Here is a 23,168-nt window from a genome sequence, read left to right as displayed (position 1 = left end):
AGCTATGCTTTCTAAAAGCAAAGAGGTTTCTATCCTTCGTATGGTCCTGTCCGTCCCTTGTCATGTTGGTATAGAAAGCTGCTTCTCTGGTCACTTCCGTTTTGTAAACGGAAGCACTCTGGGTAGGAGCCCAGGTCAGTCTGTCCGCGGCGAGCGTCTGAAGTGGTAAGATCTCCGGCTAAGCGCGTGTCTGCTAAGTCCGTAGGACAATGGATTTCTTAAGTTCAGCTTAACTGAAAATTTAATCACCTTTATTTCAGGTTTAGCTCTAAAAAATGGTTCAAATGGCTCTGAGCACTATGGGACTCAACTGCTGTGGTCATAAGTCCCCTAGAACTTAGAACTACTTAAACCTAACTAACCTAAGGACAGCACACAACATCCAGCCATCACGAGGCAGAGAAAATCCCTGACCCCGCCGGGAATCGAACCCGGGAACCCGGGCGTGGGAAGCGAGAACGCTACCGCACGACCACGAGATGCGGGCTTTAGCTCTAAAATATCTAATGTTATCTTAAATTGCAACGCAGTGTATTTCGAGTGTGAAGTTCAGAATATCTTCCAGTAGTTGCTTTGTCACTACTTTGTGAGTAAAGTGGAACCACGTGTTGATCAGTAACTCTAACTAAGATCATCAATCTTAAATGCGAATGTGCGTGAGATTATAACGTCTCGTCTTGACAATATTTTTCAATATAGCAACTTTTCTTTATGTGCAACCTACGTGGGGATTCCGTAGAAATGTTGGAACACGTGAGGCAATACTGACCTTACGACTTATCTTGGAAGAAAGATTAAGAAAAGGCAAACCTACGTTTCTGGCATTTGTAGACTTAGAGAAAGCTTTTGACAATGTTGACTGGAATACTCTCTTTCAAATTCTGAAGGTGGCAGGGGTAAAATACAGGGAGCGAAAGGCTATTTACAATTTGTACAGAAACCAGATGGCAGTTATAAGAGTCGAGGGGCATGAAAGGGAAGCAGTGGTTGGGAAAGGAGTGAGACAGGGTTGTAGCCTCTCCCCGATGTTATTCAATCTGTATATTGAGCAAGCAGTAAAGGAAACAAAAGAAAAATTCGGAGTAGGTATTAAAATTCATGGAGAAGAAATAAAAACTTTGAGGTTCGCCGATGACATTGTAATTCTGTCAGAGACAGCAAAGGACTTGGAAGAGCAGTTGAACGGAATGGACAGTGTCTTGAAAGGAGGATATAAGATGAACATCAACAAAAGCAAAACGAGGATAATGGATTGTAGTCAAATTAAGTCGGGTGATGCTGAGGGAATTAGATTAGGAAATGAGATACTTAAAGTAGTAAAGGAGTTTTGCTATTTAGGGAGTAAAATAACCGATGATGGTCGAAGTAGAGAGGACATAAAATGTAGACTGGCAATGGCAAGGAAATCGTTTCTGAAGAAGAGAAATTTGTTAACATCGAGTATAGATTTAGGTGTCAGGAAGTCGTTTCTGAAAGTATTTGTATGGAGTGTAGCCATGTATGGAAGTGAGACATGGACGATAACTAGTTTGGACAAGAAGAGAATAGAAGCTTTCGAAATGTGGTGCTACAGAAGAATGCTGAAGATAAGGTGGGTAGATCACGTAACTAATGAGGAGGTATTGAATAGGATTGGGGAGAAGAGAAGTTTGTGGCACAACTTGACTAGAAGAAGGGATCGGTTGGTAGGACATGTTTTGAGGCATCAAGGGATCACAAATTTGGCATTGGAGGGCAGCATGGAGGGTAAAAATCGTAGAGGGAGACCAAGAGATCAATACACTAAGCAGATTCAGAAGGATGTAGGTTGCAGTAGGTACTGGGAGATGAAGAAGCTTGCACAGGATAGAGTAGCATGGAGAGCTGCATCAAACCAGTCTCAGGACTGAAGACCACAACAACAAACGTGGGGTGTCCTTTGTGAGACCAGTACCACGTGCTTATACAATTGTTTGACCCAACAGGTTAATAGTAAGACGATAGTAACCAGTTCGAGGTTTTTCTTTTGTAAATTGCTTTTAGATCTAATTTATTTCAATTATCAAAATTATTGTGGAGTTACGCTCTTTGTGTAAACCAAGTTGACCACGTGAAGCATGTCGTGTAAGCATCAAAGTAGCCCTCAGCTATTCTTTTCGGGAAGATTTCACAGAGAGTTAGTATGAATTTAGTATACCAGTGTGTGGCAATTTCATGACGGACAGGATTGCGCTACGAACGTAACTTCTTTGGGTGAAAATTGAATCTGTTGGTTGTGGTTAATTTCCTCTTGCATATGTTTCAACGTTCTGTGTGTGTTATTTTATGAATGCAGTGTTGTATGCAGTCTCCCAATCTTGGCTCCATATTTGATGTGTTCCGTAAGATTACAAACTCACATTTTCACAATCCTAAGTAAGGCACCAGTTTAGTTATGAATCAAGTTTAATATGCTGAAATTTCAATGCTCAATGTTAAAATAAATTTCCAAATATAAACTGATTTATTTCTTTTTATTTAAATTCTCCTTTATATATATATATATATATATATATATATATATATATATATATATATATATATATATATCACCGGTTGTCGTATGACTATTAACAGATTATAATTAATGTTAGTCTGGTTGGGAATTTGGTAAGCTAGACTGGATACCTGGTGAAACAGTTGCTCAGTAACGCAAGGTTAACTTCCCCAGACAGCTCACAGATTTTAACCCACTTTTATGGTCTTGACTATCATCACCGCTGTCAAAACAAAGTAAAGCAATAACATTACACATGGCGACCCTGTTCTGTGATTCCGCTGGACTCTGGAATCTCTGAAACGTTATACTGCGAGCGTTGAATAATCTTAATTTTTTTCCCCTGTAGCGCTCAAACAACTTCTGCGTTGTTTCTGAGCAGACTTTCAAAAGATTCACGGCGTTGTTGAGCGGCGTTGTGTTGTTTGTCTTGTTTTGTTTTCTATATTTGTGTGTTTTATATGTATGTGTTTTTTTTCTCGCTTGTAAATTGCACTGACTTCGATCAAAGATATAAATTTGTTTGGCGGGTGTAAAAGTGCGTACTAGGTTGGGTACCTTTCGTGTCACTGTCGTAATTTTTGGGGGATACATTTATTCTGATTAGTGTGTTCCGTACCGGGTATAAATTGAACTAATGGTGACACGTAACCAAGCTAAAAGTAGGCGGTCCAACAACGTAAGCAACATGGACCAAGGGGATAATTTGATTTCGAATATTAGCGCGTCGGACGGTTCCGAAAATGCAATGGGGAATACTTCAGATGAAATGCAAAACAGGACCAACAGGCTCACAGCAGAGCCAGAAATTAATTTGCCTCCAACTAACCAAATCAAATTGATTTGGGAGAACTCATAAAAGCCTTATTGCATCAAAATAAAGAAAACGCAGAGAAATCAGAAAAATCGTTCCGAGAACAAAAAGAATCATCCGAAAAATCGATCCGAGAGCTAGGCGAACAAATGATGCATAAATCTGAAAAATCGACCCGGGAGCTAGGTGAGCAAATGATGCAGAAATATGAAAAATCGATCCGAGAGCTAGGCGAACAAATGACGCAGAAATCTGAAAAATCGATCCGAGGCCTAGGCGAACAAATAAACGAAAAACTAACCCAGCAGACAAATACAGTCGACAAGTCGATGCAGAGAGTGTCCGATGATATCTCACAAAGAATAAACAATCTGGCAAGTGAAATAAAAAGTGATATTATGAAAGAATTAGGCCGTACATTTGAACAAATCGATGACCGTCTGCAAGCCTTAGAATAGGGCAAGAGGAGTCGCCATGCAGAATTGAAAGAGAGCGAAGAACAGTTACTTAGGAATTTCCAAGCGCTGAGAGAAGAATGCCAAAGGGAACGCCAGCAGGTACTCTCGAGGGTCCAGGAGGCGGAAACGCATTGTCCCGCGTCCGTTAGTAACACAGTAGCGGACAACAGTCAAGCGATTCATGCACACGAACAGCAAGTAGAACAATTGAAGCAGACTGGGGCGGAGGACAACAGACAGATACATGATAAGATTGCGGCATTAGCGGACATCGTAGGCACGATGAAGGTGACGGAGAGCGATAACAATACTACACAGGTAGCGGTCGCAGAGACCGAAGAAGTGCGTTCGCTTCTTAGATTTCAGAAGGGACAGTTCGAAGTGAACAGGCGGCACAAAGCTGTAACAGGCGAATTACAAGAATGCGTGGCGCATCTTTAAAGCCGCACTGGGTGTGATTCCGAACTCGCCAATAGCACTAAAGATAGCCATACGAACAGTGCAGAGAGGGACTCCGGCCACGAGGGAGATTTTGATGACAGGGAAGAATGTATTTTGAGGGGCAGACATGAGAAAAATAGAAACAGTCAAGGGCCTCGCCGGGAGGAAATGCGAGGATTTGATTTCAAACATTTCCTTACGGTGAGAAAGTTTGAGATATTTCGAAATTCGCAAAAAGGAATACATCCACGAGCATGGCTCGAGCAATTTGAGTTCTGTCTTCCCCCCGACTGGGCAAGTTCACATAAGATAGAATATATGTGTGGCTCTTTGGAAGGCGAACCGGCGATTCGCATGAGGTTGGCAGCGCGTCACTGCAACTCCACTCGGGAGTTTCGACAAGCCTTTCTGTCCGCTAATTGGTCGGAAGCGGCACAAGATAGGGTCAAGCATGGCATAATTATGCTGCCAAATTTGAACCAGTCTGGTTTCGGCAGCCCAGCACGCCTATTCGACCACATGCTGCAGGCAAATCAATTTTTATACGACCCAAACGGGCCTGCGGAACTAATTTGGATATGCATCACCAAATTGCCGATGCACTTGCGGCACGTCATTCTTGCGGGACGATGCAAAGAGGACGTGGAAACGTTTAAGACACTTCTCCAAGAGTTGGAATATAATGCAGCAGAATGCCCGCCTAATCAGGTACAAAGTTATTACGGGGCACAGCAGCGCGATCGCAGTCGTGGCCGTAGTACTGATCAACGGCGTGACTGGTCGTCGCAACGCGGACGGAACAATAATCGGGACCGGCCGTATAGAAACTGGGGTAACACTCGTGAGCACAGGTGGAACAACGGAAATGATCGAGGACGTGGACAGGATCGTGAACGCTATAGGTACGACAACCAGAATCGATACTACGATGAACACGGTGGGAATAGGATTGTAGGCGGAGCACCACATGATGTTCAAATTCGGCCGGCCAACCCTAGACATAATCCAGCAAATGGAAATGAACAAAATCGGCAATGACAAATGATCAGGGCAGAAGGCGCCCAATCGGAACAATTGAGCGACATGGCAAATGAGTACATAGGGTGTATAGAGAGGACAGTGAGGAGTAGAGAGGACGGTGAGGAGAAAGAATTGATTAGTTTAAATTTGTGACCTATGCATTTTCAATAATATGTTGGTAAAAATAATGATAAAGATGTTTCTGTGTGATTGATTGAAGTGATGTGTTGCGTTTTTTTTTCCCTTGTGCTATTAGGATTTAGGTTGGTTCAAATGTGAAGATAAAAGGTTTCTTTGTGAAGAAGTGAAATGCTGTTTATGTTATTTTTTTGTGTAAATTGAAAAGAGTCGCTCCTGAGAGAAGCAAGATCCGTGTTGAATTAATGAAAACTCAGGGGAATATCCGATCTGTGGGCATTATGGGTCTGGCAAACCCAGGTCCCCAGCTGTTAGTAGCCTTGTTTCCGATTTTCTGCTTTCAGTGCTACTATCTATTACTATTCTATATCTGTCAGTATAAATGAGGATCTCTTACTATAGTATGCGTGCTGTATGAATATTTTAAGATAGGAGAACTCTGAGAAAGGAATGAGTAAGTTTAGAATCTTGAAAACAGGATGCAATAATACGATTGTTTAACCATTGGCTTTCCAATATGCAATGATATGTTAATATTGATGATATATGTCTTTTTTGTTCTTTATAGCTGAGCATGTAAAGTGCTGTCTGTGGATTTCGTCAATATATTGATTCCCTTCAAGGTGAAAGAAGAATTGTGGTTTGTGTAATTTACGTGGCCCTGAAATATTATTGTGGTAGTCAAATATGAGCAGTTTTTCAGCAAATGGAGAATGGAACAGAAACATGGATCCTTTCTGTAGTCTTGATTGATGTTGAGCCAGAGCCTGAAAAATTATTCTGCGTTAATACTTGTCCTAGAAAACTGACGTTTATGTGTTTTGCTGATGCTTTGAGCATTACAGCTTCCTGTTTTCGCTGGTGCGGGATGCACTGCAGCCTATATGAGTTGAACTGAAGAAATTTCCCTCTTGAAGGTAGAGGAAGATTAAATAATTTTGATTATGGGACCGAAGCAAAGCTTGGTTTAATGTAATAAGGATGAAGCAAAACATTTGTCATTTAAACTACAGAGGATTCGGATCTTTTGTGTCAGTTGTAAGTTAAATAAGATGTTAAGATGAAACTGTTTTACAGAATAGAGGTGACCACAATTTTGCCATTCATGAGAAATGAATCCAGAATGACCACCACAGGCGAAATAACTGATTTGGAAGCGAAAGGTAATTTAAACAAGGATCGAAATGGGTAAGAAAATGTAGTATAACCTGTATAATGAAAATATTTTTACCCTTCTCAGAGTCATCTGTGTGATTCATTCTTGTGATAACGTAATTTTAGATGAAATTGTCTAACTGTTTTATGTGTGAATATATGAGTATGATAAATGTAACATTGCGAGTCTCTTATCAGGTGTGTCAACTGGTATAAATGTTTTGGCGCGCAAATAACCATTGTTCTTTTTACTATGGATGTTTAAGGAAAGTTTCTCCATATTTATCATGTGACAAGGCATATGCCACGAGCGTCAAGAAAAGGACGAATTAGAACAATGTTGTAGTGGTATAAACACTGTGTTGTAGTAGCACTGAAGTAGCTTATTGGATTAACTAGTAGTGGATTGAAGTAGAATTTTGAGTAATACATGTTTATGGGTAGTTAGTTTGTAGTATAGACAACAGGTGTGCATGTGTGTGTGTGTAAATAACATGTGAACCCTATGCTGCCCTGACCTATACTTGCACAAGGCATAAAGTGAATTAATAAGTAGCATTTGATTTATTAAAACGCAAGTGAACCACATCAGTGATGTTGATTTAGGTATTATATTGTCAGTTCATTTAATTTTTATTTTTATGCTGCCAAGTCATTTCACTTTTATTTTTTATATTGTCAAGTCATTTAACTTTTATTTTTATATTGTCGATTCATCCAACTTTTTTATTAAAAAAAAGCTAAGTGTCACTTTTGTTCTTAAAAATTGTGAAAGACAATACTAAGTGGTATTATGTATGACATTTTGTAATCACATAACTATGATGAACAATTTCTGTGAATGCAGTTGAGAACGTGAAAGCGAACCGGCTAAACTCTTACGAGACAGCGGGAGCAGCGAGGAGAAGGGCTAGTTGTTGTACACTGGCGGGTTTCCTAGCAGGACACACTGTCAACCGGGCCACTTCAGGAGCGTGGTCGACCACAAAAGAAGGGTACGTGGCAAACACTTTCCCTTGCACCCGGAGCTAATGGCCGGCCGCACCAGTGCGACCCTCCGTGGAGGCGATGACCTGAGATGGCCGAGCAGTCCACTGCGCGTAAATCCATCTGCTGGAAACACACCACACGCATGCGACCGTGACGAGACGGCCGCGGTGAAACGACAAAAGACAGGGGATAAAGGGGCGTGGAGCCTTTTGACAGGTACTGTCCAGAGAAACTTGAAGACGTCAACGACGCCTATCAACATTTCCTGGCGGATGCCCACTGTCAAGCGACAGTAAATCATGGTTCGATGTTCTCTGGTCGCTAAGGGTGGCACAAAGAAGAGCCATTAAGTGTCATCCTTGCCCAGGAATATCAAACCGGCGAGCCAATTGAGGATAACTCAAGAATGTAACAACACAAGGGGCGTGGAGCCTTTTGACACATACTGTCCAGAGAAACTGGCAGACTTGAACGACGCCTATCAACATCTCCTGACGGATGCCCGCTGTCAAGCGACAGAAAATCATAGTTTGATGTTCTCTGGTAGCTAAGGGTGGCACAAAGAAGAGCCATTAAGTCTCATCCTTTCCCAGGAATATCAACCTGGCGTGTCAAACGAGGATACCGCACGAATTTGACAACACAAATATGGAACCAAATCGAGATGTACGTGACACGGGCCACCAAGAGAAACTTCATGAGAGGGCAGAGACGGCGGGATTGCACGCAACAGATGGACAAAAATCCCTACTGACAGCTGCGGCGACGAACCCCCCCCTCCCCTTATATTGTGCCTCGGAACAGTGGAACTACTGAGTGTGTCAGTGAACAGTGATTATACGGTTCTTAGTTCAATGCATTTACATGTGTTTCTGTTAGAGAAACTACGACTCATGTGTTTTGCAGGGTTCGATTTATTGGTGTTTATTAGACTGACTTTTGTATTTTGCAGGTGTTCTATTTATTGTTTTTTTTACTTTGACTCTTGTATTTTGCAGGTGTTTTATTTATTGGTGTTTTTTTAGATGTTGACTATTGTACTTTCAGAGCTGTTTTATTGATCAATGTTTGTTCTTGTGTGATGTATTAGATTTGTGATATTTTGTTTCGAAAATTCATTTCAGTGGCATTGCTTGGTTTATCAGTCAGATAGCTATTCATTAGCCTTTGCATGGGGCATATTTATAGTGAGGAACACCATAAGGGTAACAATCACATAATTAATTTTAGTTTCAGTATAATGACACAGTGATCATTGTTTGCTAACTAACTGAAATATAGTAGTGTGATTAAATTAGTGCCACAAAGTTATTTTAATTCTACAAATTATTAGTTTTATAAGATATAGAATTTTTTTGCGATAACCACTTTGTAAAACATGTTTTTTTCTCTTATCTTTTTTTGCGTTTGCGAATTGTGCATTGTACTGTTCTGCTTTATAATACTGAAGTTATTTTCATGTTTTTTTTAAATGCTGTGGCACCTTTGCTATTTTCATACATTTTACTTGTTAATAGACAGTCATAAATTTTCCTGTGGTCAGTTGGCTCTTGCAATGAGCAAATACTGGTGAACTCCATAAGGGTAACAACCAGAAATTGTTTTCATATTAATGACACAGGAACCATTGTTTTTTCTTGCTGACCGAATTAGGTCTACGCTATCTTTTAAATAGGTGTCACAGATTGTTTTTTTCTCTTAGAAATTGGTAGATTCTAAAGATGTGTTGAAATTATACTGTTTTAGCAAGTAGCTGGTGACCTTTTGCCCTTTCTTTACATTTTTGGTTTAAGTTGGGTGTGAGAAGCCTGATTGGGAATGTCCTAGCATGGCCAGAAAATACCCTGCACAGTCTTTTCCCGGAGCGTTAGGGTTATGAAAGGTCTCTGTTGGATTCCTTTCATGTTAATTTCTTAAATATGTTGCCATTTACGGCATAAATTCCTCTTCTAAATTCACTGTGGTGTTTCTCACTATCTGGGAGGAGACTGAGCAGTGAAACGTGTTACTTTTACACATAAACAAGAACGATCTGTCACACTACTACACTTTAAAACACAGTTTATATGTAATTCATGTCACACAGTCTCATACGGAACCTACATCCGCTTTCTTTTATATACTGTATATGATAAGATACTGTCATCCCCCTTCCCTTCTGTGTGAGAGGATGAATGAGCAAATGTATTTCTAGTTGCATGCTGGATGGTAGCAGACAAGCCGGTCTGCTAGATAACAGTAGGACCAACGTCGGGACAGGTAGCTATGCTTTCTAAAAGCAAAGAGGTTTCTATCCTTAGTATGGTCCTGTCCGTCCCTTGTCATGTTGGTATAGAAAGCTGCCTCTCTGGTCACTTCCGTTTTGTAAACGAAAGCACTCTGGGTAGGAGCCCAGGTCAGTCTGTCCGCGGCGAGCGTCTGAAGTGGTAAGATCTCCGGCTAAGCGCGTGTCTGCTAAGTCCGTAGGACAATGGATTTCTTAAGTTCAGCTTAACTGAAAATTTAATCACCTTTATTTCAGGTTTAGCTCTAAAATATCTAATGTTATCGTAAATTGCAACGCAGTATATTTCGAGTGTGAAGTTCTGAATATCCTCCAGTAGTTGCTTTGTCACTACTTTGTGAGTAAAGTGGAACCACGTGTTGATCAGTAACTCTAACTAAGATCATCAATCTTAAATGCGAATGTGCGTGAGATTATAACGTCTCGTCTTGACAATATTTTTCAATATAGCAACTTTTCTTTATGTTCAACCTACGTGGGGTGTCCTGTGTGAGACCAGTACCACGTGCTTATACAATTGTTTGACCCTCCAGGTTAATAGTAAGACGATAGTAACCAGTTCGAGGTTTTTCTTTTGTAAATTGCTTTTAGATCCAATTTATTTCAATTATCAAAATTATTGTGGAGTTACGCTCTTTGTGTAAACCAAGTTTACCACGTGAAGCATGTGGTGTAAGCATCAAAGTAGCCCTCAGCTATTCATTTCGGGAAGATTTCACAGAGAGTTAGTATGAATTTAGTATACCAGTGTGTGGCAATTTCATAACGGACAGGATCGCGCTACGAACGCAACTTCTTTGGGTGAAAATTGAATGTGTTGGTTGTGGTTAATTTCCTCTTGCATATGTTTCAACGTTCTGTGTGTGTTATTTTATGAATGCAGTGTTGTATGCAGTCTCCCAATCGCCGGCCGGTGTGGCCATGCGGTTCTAGGCGCTTCAGTCTGGAACCGCGTGACCGCTACGGTCGCAGGTTCGAATCCTGCCTCGGGCATGGATGTGTGTGATGTCCTTAGCTTAGTTAGGTTTAAGTAGTTCTAAGTTCTAGGGGACTGATGACCATAGATGTTAAGTCCCATAGTGCTCAGAGCCATTTGAACCATTTTTTAGTCTCCCAATCTTGGCTCCACATTTGATGTGTTCCGTAAGATTGCAAACTCACATTTTCACTATCCTAAGTAAGGCACCAGTTTAGTTATGAATCAAGTTTAATATGCTGAAATTTCAATGATCAATATTAAAATAAATTTCCAAGTATAAACTGATTTATTTCTTTCACCGGTTGTCGTATGACTATTAAAAGATTATAATTAATGTTAGTCTGGTTGGGAATTTGGTAAGCTACACTGGATACCTGGTGAAACAGTTGCTCAGTAATGCAAAGTTAACTTACCCAGACAGCTCACAGCTTTTAACCCACTTTTGTGGTCTTGACTATCAGCACCGCTTTCACAACAAATTAATGCAACAACATTACAACAGTCATTTGATCTCGACCACCGCGAGCAGCAATGTCGCGATACGATAAACCGCAATCGCGATAGGCTACAATACCGACCTTTATCAAAGTCGGAAACGTGATGTTACGCATTTCTCCTCCTTAAACGAGGCATCACAACAACGTTTCACCCAAATACGCTGGTCAACTGCTATTTGTGTATGAGAAATCTGTTGGAAACTTTCCTCATGTCAGCACATTGTAGGTGTCTCCACCGCCGCCAACCTTACGTGAATGCTCTGAAAAGCTAATCATTTGCATATCACAGCATCTTCTTCCTGTCGGTTAAATTTCGCGTCTGTAGCACGTCAACTTCATGGCGTAGCAATTTTAATGGCCAGTAGTGTAATAATTCTTTGGAAAATTTTTATGTTGCTTTCTCTCTAATGGGATTTATTTTAACACTAGAAACGTTTTCAAAAAGTACCAATTTTGTTTGTTGAATGTTAAGTGGAATGACATTCACATACAGGGTGTTACAAAAAGGTACGACCAAACTTTCGGGAAACATTCCTCACACAGAAATAAAGAAAAGATTTTATGTGGACATGTGTCCGCAAACGCTTAATTTCCGTGTTAGAGCTCATTTTAGTTTCGTCAGTATGTACTGTACTTCCTCGATTCACCGCCAGTTAGCCCAATTGAAGGAAGGTAATGTTGACATCGGTGCTTGTGTTGACATGCGACTCATTGCTCTACAGTACTAGCATCAAGAACATCAGTACGTAGCATCAACAGGTTAGTGTTCATCACGAACGTGGTTTTGCAGTCAGTGCAATGTTTACAAATGCGGAGTTGGCAGATGCCCATTTGACGTATGGATTAGCACGAGGCAATAGCCGTGGCGCGGTACGTTTGTATCGAGACAGATTTCCAGATCGAAGGTGTCCCGACAGGAAGACGTTCGAAGCAATTGATCGGCGTCTTAGGGAGCACGGAACATTCCAGCCTATGACTCGCGACTGGGGAAGACCTAGAACGACGAGGACACCTGCAATGGACGAGGCAATTATTCGTGCAGTTGACGATAACCCTAATGTCAGCGTCAGAGAAGTTGCTGCTGTACAAGGTAACGTTGACCGCGTCACTGTATGGAGAGTGCTACAGGAGAACCAGTTGTTTCCGTACCATATACAGCGCGTGCAGGCACTATCGGCAGCTGATTGGCCTCCACGGGTACACTTCTGCCAATGGTTCATCCAACAATGTGTCAATCCTCATTTCAGTACAAATGTTCTCTTTACGGATGAGGCTTCATTCCAACGTGATCAAATTGCAAATTTTTACAATCAACATGTGTGGGCTGACGAGAATCCGCACGCAGTTGTGCAATCACGTCATCAACACAGATTTTCTGTGAACGTTTGGGCAGGCATTGTTGGTGATGTCTTGATTGGGCCCCATGTTCTTCCACCTACGCTCAATGGAGCACGTTATCATGATTTCATATGGAATACTCTACCTGTGCTGCTAGAACATGTGCCTTTACAAGTACGACACAACATGTGGTTCATGCACGATGGAGCTCCTGCACATTTCAGTGGAAGTGTTCGTACGCTTCTCAACAACAGATTCGGTGACCGATAGATTGGTAGAGGCGGACCAATTCCATGGCCTCCACGCTCTCCTGACCTCAACCCTCTTGACTTTCATTTATGGGGGCATTTGAAAGCTCTTGTCTACGAAACCCCGGTACCAAATGTAGAGACTCTTGGTGCTCATGTTGTGGACGGCTGTGATACAATACGCCATTCCCCATGGCTGCATCAGCGCATCAGGGATTCCATGCGACGGAGGGTGGATGCATGTATCCTCGCTAACGGAGGACATTTTGAACATTTCCTGTAACAAAGTGTTTGAAGTCTCGCTGGTACGTTCTGTTGCTGCGTGTTTCCATTCCATGTTTAATGTGATTTGAAGTAATAAAATGAGCTCTAACATGGAAAGTAAGCATTTCCGGACACATGTCCACATAACATATTTTCTTTCTTTGTGTGTGAGGAATGTTTTCTGAAAGTTTGGCCGTACCTTTTTGTAACACTCTGTATAAGGTATAGTAGTGGCCTCAAAATTGAACCCTGTGGGACTCTCTTTGTGATTCGTCACATTCGATTTCACTGAGCTCTCCTGGCCGACCCATTCTGTTTGTCTACTTACAACGTAATACTTCTCGCTTCCTTTATACCGGTGGGTCCGCCTGTCGTGATATATAGTGGTCAATTCCGCATTACATGGGGTTATCAAAAAAAATGGTTCAAATGGCTCTGAGCACATGGGACTTAACTTCTGAGGCCATCAGTGCCCTAGAACTAGCTAACCCTAACTAACCTAAGGACATCACACACATCCATGCCCGAGGTAGGATTCTGACCTGCGACCGTAGCAGCAGCGCGGTTCCCGACTGAAGCGCCTAGAACCGCTCGGCCACTCCGGTCGGCACATGGGGGTATCCAGACACCTTCGATCAATACTTAGGATACTAGCTAACGGTCCAAACAGTATTCTGCGGTAGAAGGGTGAAGATTTTGGGAGCACGTGGAGACTACGAGTACGAGTATGAGCAGTAGAGAAGAGTGAGCAGCCGAGTGGTTGGCTCAAGTGGAGCGCCAACGCACAGCCCCTGGCGCTGTGACCTGCGCCCGCATAACCGCGGCGTGTCGCGGCTCGCTCCTACCGGCTGTGGCCCCCTGCCAGAACAAAGCCGCCGGCGGGCCCGTCGCTGATCGATGCGCTCCCTCTCCTCCCCCTCTGCCACCCCCGCCCCCACCCCCTCTCCCACCCCTGCCGCTGTAATCCCCCGGATTGACAGCGGGGTCCCGCGCACCATCTCATCACGAGCACGACCGTGGCCACGGCGCTCCTCCACAAACGACACTGAGCCGCCTGATCCTCTGCGACTGCCTCGCTGTTTCTGCTTCCTTCTGCGCCCGCTCCAGGGAATCCCTGCGTGGCGTCTCCACGACGTGCGTTACCGAGCCTTTGTCCTCCGTTTCCGCAGTGCCTAAAGCTCCGAAAACCGCAGCTACAGAACCGAGTAAAGACAGCTGCGGACATTGGTCTATTCTTTAAGAATTTTTTTATTTTTTTAAATATCTGGATAATCAGTCTTCCGTCTGATCTGGTGCAGTTCACTACGAATTCCTCTCCCGTGTGAATCTCTTCATCTCGAGTTGTCGATTATCTGTATGATATATTGAATCTCTGTCTACTTCGTGTTTACCTTTGAGAGCACCCTCAAGTGCCACAGAAACTATTCCTTATGTCTTTAACACATGTACTATTGTAGAGATTTCTCTCCAACCTACCACAAGGTGTGCATTAGGAACGACAGACAGTCTGTCCAGCCTCCCTGACAAACAGAGAGTGTCATAACAACGTACATTTTACTTTTATGACAGTAGATTAAAATTAAATCCAAATTTGCGATTCATTTGCTATATCATACACGTCAATCCGATTAATTTTCAACAATTCGATGAAATGAATCGTCAATTAAGCCACATCAAAGTAATTTACCCCAGCAGCAGTAGTTTGCCTAAGCAGAGGACTATTTTCTCGTAGGGGTCGAGTAATTTTCCGAACCTTGACTTAAATATTCCTAATAATTTTCAATTTGGCGAATAGGCACGAAGGCTGCTTGAACCGTTATTTTGAATTCCAGACCACGGCTTGGCGGAGGGACACCACACTGTCTCTCCCCTTTCGATGAGTTGCTGCCGCTCCTGGGAAACCAACTTCGGAACTGTGAGACCAGGCCTTGCAAGCCAGAACAAAACATAACCTTCGCTCTGGCTGTGTTGGCTACGGGCTCCTCTTTCTGCCAGCAGGCGCTTACTGGGTTGCGATGCTGTAGGTAACCAAACTGACGGGGGAGGCCCTCTCGTCCTCATCTGCTTGCAATGGTTAGTTGGAGCAGGTCCGTGTAGTTCGGCAGCACAGACGTTGCCGCCATTTGTATGTCATCGTGCTTGCCTGCTGTTCTCAGTAGCAGGCATGGACCTTACAACTCCGGTTCCAGCCTTTCCGCGTTAAAGATGACGCAACGGCGATTATTTCGGTCGCGAACGACCGCAAATGCAACAGTTCGCATATCGATCGGTAGGCGGGACAAAGCTAACCCTGTTTGCTCTGTGGTACTATGTACACCCCCTGCCTGGGCTTCCGTTTATTCTTTCTCGCCAATAATAATAATCACTACCATTTATCTCCTAGTCTACCCTCTCTCTCTCTCTCTCTCTCTGATCAAGTGCTGGACGAGTTAAAAGGACGCTCTTTTATGTTGCAAATTGTTCCCTTTGTCTTGTCCTGCAGAAAGACGTTTTCTGTGTCAGGTTTGTGGCTATTCCTAGGTATGTACTATCCGATCCAATATTTTCATTGTAACATGCTACCTTGCAATTCTATGTGTATGTTTATGGAAATGTAAGTAAGATTTTAACAGATCAGTCCGACTTCTGGCCTGTAGAATTCCCTTGTTGCCTCCTAATAACCAGAAATCTCTGCTAGAAGAGATGAGGTCCGATAATGGCCACGATCAAGACAGCAGAATATTAGCAGTCAAGGTAAAACGTGCAGGTTAATTGGGAATCGGAAGTTAGGCAGCCATTTCAATTTCTACCACCCCTATCGTCACGTTCGGTCTTTTAAAAGAGAACAACGGAAGCCGAAACATCTACTATCATCCATTCCCAGCTCTCGTCAGATACTCTCCCAGTCGATTCTGCGGGGAACCTCCTAATTTCTTAGCATTCCACCTAACTTGCCACGTCCTTCTGTGGCACCACATTTATACGTTTAAATTTCTTCCTCAAATTAAGGCCGACGTCTGACAGCAGTACACTTTTTTCTTCCATGAATGCCCTGTTTGGCTAGGTTCCTCCTGGTTTTGTCCAAGTTACTAGAATTCATTCAGATCATCTATTTCATAGTGACCAATTTCGATAATAAGTCTATCTTATTACTTTCGTCTTTCTTCGGTTTTCTACTAATCCATAGTGCGTGATCTTCTGTTCATTTAATTCATCTTCTGTAATTCTTCTTCACTTTCAACGAGGGTAGCAATGTCATCGGCGAATCTTACCACTGATTTCCTTCCAAACTTAAGTTTAAACACGCTGCTGAATCTTTCTTTTATTTTCGTCATTGCTTCTTCGATTCATACATTGAACAATAGGGGTTAAAGACTGCATCCCTGCCTTACACACTTATTGATCCGAACACTTTGTCCTTGGTCTTCCGTTATTACAGTTCTCTCTCGATTTTCGTACAAATAGTATATTACTCCACTTTCCCTATAGCTTAAAACTATTTTCATGATCATTTCGAACATCTTGTAACATTTTATATTGTCGAAAGTTCCTTCTAAGAAGAGAGATTCTATGAAGGTATCTTGATTTTCATTAAGCCTTGTTTTCATTATCAAGCGCAAAGTGAGAATTACCTCGCTGATGTCTTTACCTTTCTTGACGGGATAGTCCCCTTTGAAAATTTCTAAAATCTTTTTTTTATTTCCTTCAAATATTCTTTGGGATGTCTACTCTTTTGTAGAATTCAAGTTAGCGAGAAACTCCATTATCGAGGTACAAGGCGATCTGTGAAAAAAGTGTCTCCGAAAACCATTTACAGCGGGCAAAAAAATAGTCGGCGTAGGCGCTGACACGGCAGCACGTAACTTCAACGACGGCCTAACTGGAATCATAGAAATTATGAACGTTCTCAAATTGGAGGTAGAATCATCGTGTTAAAACTTCTTCACAAAGTTTGAAGAAGAGCTTAGGGAGCGAGCGGGGCAGCGGATGACAGAAGCTGCCAAAGAGGTCCGCAGAACCGCCATGACCACCTATAAGATGGAAGAGGACCTCTTTTTTGCTCTGGAAGGATTGCTATGTGGCTCCAACAATCTATGACTACAGGTTTGTTTCACTTAACTGCAAAAAATTTAGCCGAAAACTTCAAATACCTTTTTCTCAAAACCGTATTTTTCAAATTGGCGGGAAATATAAGTTGAGAATGGTACGTACGGCTTTGATCGGAATTTCATGCTGACGTTGAAAACCGAATTCTGTAACAGCGTACATTGCCGTTTTGCAATAACTTCAAATGTCTATTTTCCGCGCAAGCCATTGTTTCGATTTTTTGGGCGAGGAAAATGACATTTGTTCAGCACGTCATCGTTTTTTTTTCAGTTACCCTTTGTATACTGATAGAAAGTAATTGAAAGTGATTTATAGAGAATTATTTTGTTAGAGCTCCAATATGGGGCTTCGGAAATTCCCGCCGATGTCCAGTGTTCCGGCTGCTAAGGTTGTTTTCACCTGGTGCAGCGATTACAGCGAACGTCCAATGAGTGCAGAAAAATGATTCATTAAAACAAAATAAAACAGTTTCATCATATTTACCATTAATTTTGATTTCAATTGAAAAAAAATCACGAAAATCAACTATTTTTCTTGCGTTCAGAGAGAGCTACCCGTTTAAAGACAAACTGATTTTCTCCTAAGAGATCCTTAATTTTCTTTTCTATTCTTCTGCACATTGCTCTTGTGGAAATCTGGTAGCTTGAGGTGTTTTTTTTTTTATTTATTTGAGCATCTTGTTCCGTGGGACCAAGTTGCTGAGCCAATCTCTACGCTCATGGAACGACTTAAACTGATAGTCTCATAATAAAACTGACTGACCGATTGTTCTCGCACTTATCTGCCCTTGCTTCCTTCGCGATTGTGTGGATGACATTTCTCTGAAAGTGTGATGGTATGTCTCCCAAATCATAGCTTCTACAAAGCAACTTGAGCGTCATTTGGTTGCCGTTTCCCCCTGTGACCTTAGAAATTCTAAGTGAATGTTTCCTATGCCTTCTGCCTTGTTTGATCTGAAGTCTTACAAACAACTCTGACTAATACTGGATCCCTACATCGTCCATATCGGCTGGCATTTGCTCTTCTATCATCTCATCAGACAGTTCCTTCCACTCTTTAATGTCTTCAATTTACTTTTTCCACTTATCTGCTCTCTTCTCGCCGTTTAACAGCGGAATTCCGTTTGTACATTAATAGGAATGCAATGGGTAGTGAGGACCAGATTTGATTTTTGACTTCTGACTTTGACCTTGACCTCTGAACCATGCACATCACCCTTTCCTTCCACATCCCCTTCTCGTTTCAGTCCCCCGTTGTCTCCTCTCCCATTACCCTTCCTCCTTCTGCCTCTGGATCCTCCTCCCCTCTCCTCTTCTCATTCGTAACCTACACCCCTTTTCCTCTTCTCCCCTTTCCAAAGCCAAGCCTTTTTGTTTATAAATAGGAGAATGACAGAACTTCGAAGCTAACACACATATTTAACTCTCCCAATAATAGCTGAGTATTTTACTGATATAAAAATAAAACAGCCAATGGTATCTCCCATCTCTTTCTTAAGCCATGGTCTTTTCTGCAAAATGGGGAATCAAAAAGCTTTTAAACCAAAAATGTTACTATCGTAGTCCTAAGCTCCCTCTGTTAAAGACTTACAGCTGCTGATCGCGTCAAGCTCCATTATATATATTTTTTCCTATAGGACATTCTTATTATTAATTAATTATGAGAAACACTTCATTAATAATACTTCTTGATGCCCTTATGTTAAATAATCCTTTCATACTACCATTCTTAATACTGACTAAAATTGCAATCTTACATTAAGGAATAGTTTTAATTACCAGAGGACATTCAAACAAGCGGAAATTTTTTTGTTAACTTTTCTTATTCTGCTGGTGGTACATACATTTTCGACAATAGCTTCTCACTCAACAGTTTTTTGCTACAATGATATCCTACTCCTCTACTTCGAGCCCTGTTTTTACCTTATTTACAGCTACCTCCTCTAACTATTCTTTTCAAAAATTCCCTCCAGTGTTTTCCCATTAACTGTGTTCCGTTACATGAATGAGTCCTATTGAGCAGAACTACATAGATCAAGTTATCACTCTCCATACGCAAAGGGCTTAGCTCTTCTCAGCATGTACAACATGTACAATTTCCATTACCACAAATACATATGCTAACACAACTCTTCCGGGTGGGAGAGGACCATATACATCCACCATTAGCAAATCCATCATACTCTCCTATATCACTAAATAGTTTCCCTTAAAATTATGACCAGGAAGGTTTCAGTTTTACTACTTAAGTTATTAATTTGTTTATTCGCTAGTGCCAAATCTGTAGATTCTTCCCCATTTAACTAAACATAATTATCGTGTCAGGTCGTTATACTTTCTTGCCCGGTTTTCCCAAGATCGTTTTGTAACTGGCTTTTCCCAGACCTTACTTGGCTCTTTAAACTTTTCCCAGAACCAATGTGGAGCTTACTTATCTCCCACATCACTTCAATTGCTCGTGTTAGACATGAATTTCTTATGTTGTGCTGATGTTATGTCAACTTCAAAATTGTCAGTGTCAACTTCCTTACACTACGTGAATAATATGGGTAATTTGAAATATTTAAACTTACCTTCTTTTTTGTCCCTGTAACTAGCAGTTCCTGATTAAATAAATGTCTCCCAACTTATTATCTTCTGCTACACTGCCGGGGTGCAGCCGCTGGGTGGATCAGCAGAGGACAGGAAGATGAACACCGCCATTAGAGGTCTGCAAGATGCAAATTCCGAAGCTACACTCTCGGTTGGGAAGCTACCAAGACGTCAGACGATCTCGCGAGTGATTGAGAGCATAGCCTGCTGGCTGCAGTTCTGCCGTCTGCGACGAGTTGTCAGCGGCTCATCCCAACAGATGGAAGAAGCAGGATAACTCTCCTTCCTGGTCAGTTAGTGGTCAGCCAGACAGTGGTAAGCCGTCGTGACAACATGTAAACTCTTGTGGCGCCATATCAGTGTGAGCAACCCGTTAAGCTTACAGTCAGCTCTGATTATGTAATAGTTGTGCCGCCTCCAGGTATATGTTGTCGATTTCTAGACCTCCATCTGGGCAGCCGGCATCCGGCGGTTCTTCAGAATGGCCAAACACCACAGCAGAGGCAACCTCGTGCCTCTCGTGCAGCTCACACTCGCATTGCCAGCTACAAGTCCTGAACCTTCTCCAACTACAAAATCACTTTTGCATCAGAAGATACCACTTTAACTCAAGCTTCATTCTGAGAGTAATGTTTTCAATGCGGCAGCCTCTTTATTTAAAAGGAAACTTTGAATTTAATTAAATGTTATTAAATCCTGAACGCTAAGCTCAATCATAATTTAGTTCTTACAGTCTGACTCTGTTCAGCCACTGCAATTAGGAGCCAAGAACAAACGCCCTGTGGAAAATTTAAGTTTCCAGTATAAAAACTATAACGATGCCCTAGATTTTAGCATCTGACTGCATTACAATATGTTCCATCGCTACAGGCACACCACATAAAACAACTGAACGCAAAATCCTATCCGCGTCCTCCACTGAGGATGACACGACGGTCGGATTGTCCCGGTAGGTCACTCGTGGCCTGAAGACGGAGTGCAAAATGGGAAACCAAAGTTTAAAAGCTTCATACACCGACTTTTTTTTAAAAAGGCTGCACTCTGCACAAAATTACTGAGAATAAAATGAGATTACTTTCGAATCAGTTCACTATGTAAATAAACCATTGACCACTGAACTAAAATCACAATGTGTTCTTCAGATAAAATTATGTCACTGCTCCTCGTAGAATAGCTACCTAACAGTATTTAAAAAGTATCAGTGTTAACTATAATTATAACTCGGTCAGACCAGTATGAATACAATCCAATGACTGACCATTATAGCATCCAGTTTGGTCTTGCTTTTTGCAAACAACTGTCATTTATCTTTGACCATTGTTCCGCGCCTCCACTGCATTCACATCAGTTTCCCTGGTACTGCAGTCCCTGGAACACGAAGTTGGGTGGTGGCTCAGACATTCTTATTAGTGAAAATGAATCAGAATTTTTTCAGAATTGCTATTAACCCAATTTCTTCTCACTTGGCGTCCTTCTATCAACTTCCAGCAACAGTTTAATAATGGTGTTCATTATCCTAGCTTTACGTATAAAATTAATATTTTATTATGGAATAAACAGTATAGAACCGGTTTGTTACAAGGTTTATTGCTAACAAATGTCTTAATTACTATGGCGTGTCAATCAGGATAAATCCTCATCAGTGTCGGTAGAACAGTAAAGCTACGTTACAGCATCAGTTCTGTAACAGCGTGTCCACTATATATCACTCCGCAGTGTTCGCCACTGGCCCTTGTTACTAAACCCGCATTGCCTAATGTTACTCCGCTACTAATTCGTTTAAAGCACTCCGTCTTCAGGCCATGAGTAGCCTACCGGGACCATCCGACAGCCGCGTCATCCTCAGTGGAGGATGCAGATAGGAGGGGCGTGGAGTAAGCACACCACTCTCTCGGACGTTATGTTGGCATTCTTGACCTAAGCCGCTACTATTCAGGCGAGTAGGGCCTCAATTGGCATCACGAGGCTGAGTGCACGCCGAAAAATGGCAACAGTGCATGGCGGCCTGGATGGTCACCCATCCAAATGCCGACCACGCCCGACAGCGCTTAACTTCGGTGATCTCACGGGAACCGGTGTATCCACTGCGGCAAGGCCGTTGCCAATTCGTTTAAAGGGATGAGTAAATTCGTTGGTTAGTTTCTTCCGCGTACAAAGAACAGGTCTTCTACATATTCCCTGGGGGCACATTCTGTGGAAAGTGTTGTTGACTTATCGATCATATCACAGAAAAAATTGTTTCCCTAACAAACAAAACATTTCCGGACTGCTATTTTGGTTGGTTGTGAGGAACATGCGTTCAAAATTTATCCACGTATTTCCGATTCAGGATGTATATCTTTCACTGATGAGCGAGTTATTTAACATTGTTAGGTTCCAGGTCAAAAATCGTATACTCCTTTTCTTCACACTTGCACTGTCCCAACAAGTGTAGTAGCTAAGAGCTCTTAACAAAACTGAAACTAATGGAAGCTGCCGCGTGGATATGAATACCAAAACTTCTGATACTACCGGTGTAAGTAAATTAATTCATTGTTCAACACAGCTTGCCATTTAAACAACGTATAAGGCGATACATTGAGTGTTCCCTTCCTGCTACACAGAAGCATATCATGCTACATACAAACATGAACTTCTGCGCGTCTCGTCTGCAGATGATCCTCAAATACTCAAAAACTGTTTAACTAGAATAAAATAAAAATGGTTGAAATGGCTCTAAGCACAATGGGACTTAACATCTGAGATCATCAGCCCCCTAGACTTAGAACTACTTAAACCTAACTAACCTAAGGACACCACACACATCCATGCCCGAGGCAGGATTCGAACCTGCGGCCGTAGCAGCAGCCCGGTTCCGGACGGAAGCGCCTAGAACCGCTCGGCCACAACGGCCGGCTAACTGAAATAAATATCATGTGTGGTACACAGCGATTTCTACAGAGAGCTGCACCATTGAGTCATTCCTCATGCCAGGTGCCAATCATTACTAACCTGTCGCTACATAGATGACGCTCATAAACAGGAACATATATATGCTTCCGCTACAACACATTCGAAGACTCCGCTCCATCCGCCTGCAGTAATTTCAGCTGCCACGGGGTGAGATGGTGCCTGGACCACTCTCTGCTTCCGCTAACGATGTCGCAGGTGCAAGATTATTTCGCTGGCTGGAAATTCATACACGCAAACGCACACACACACTCATCCAGTTTCGCACTGTTCGAGTTAGCTCACTTGCAGTTTAACAGTTCCAGTCTACAGTTCCAGCTGAGGCAGGTCATCAGTTGCCGCCATTATAGCCAGCCGCTACACACGAGTGATCGTCGGGCAGTAAACGCCGAGTGTGTAAC

At 42.2% G+C, this 23,168-nt stretch overlaps 1 pseudogene; it reads right to left on the bottom strand.

The window, feature by feature from the left end:
- Nucleotides 1–21,803: 21,803 nt before the first annotated feature.
- On the bottom strand, nucleotides 21,804–21,921 carry LOC126237969 (5S ribosomal RNA; annotated as a pseudogene).
- Nucleotides 21,922–23,168: the final 1,247 nt, after the last annotated feature.

This window comes from Schistocerca nitens, chromosome 2 (assembly GCF_023898315.1).
Source record: "Schistocerca nitens isolate TAMUIC-IGC-003100 chromosome 2, iqSchNite1.1, whole genome shotgun sequence".
Taxonomy (NCBI): Eukaryota; Metazoa; Arthropoda; class Insecta; order Orthoptera; family Acrididae; genus Schistocerca; species Schistocerca nitens.
The sequence above is the reverse complement of the archived record's forward strand: the minus strand, read 5'-3'. Positions and strand labels throughout refer to the sequence as shown.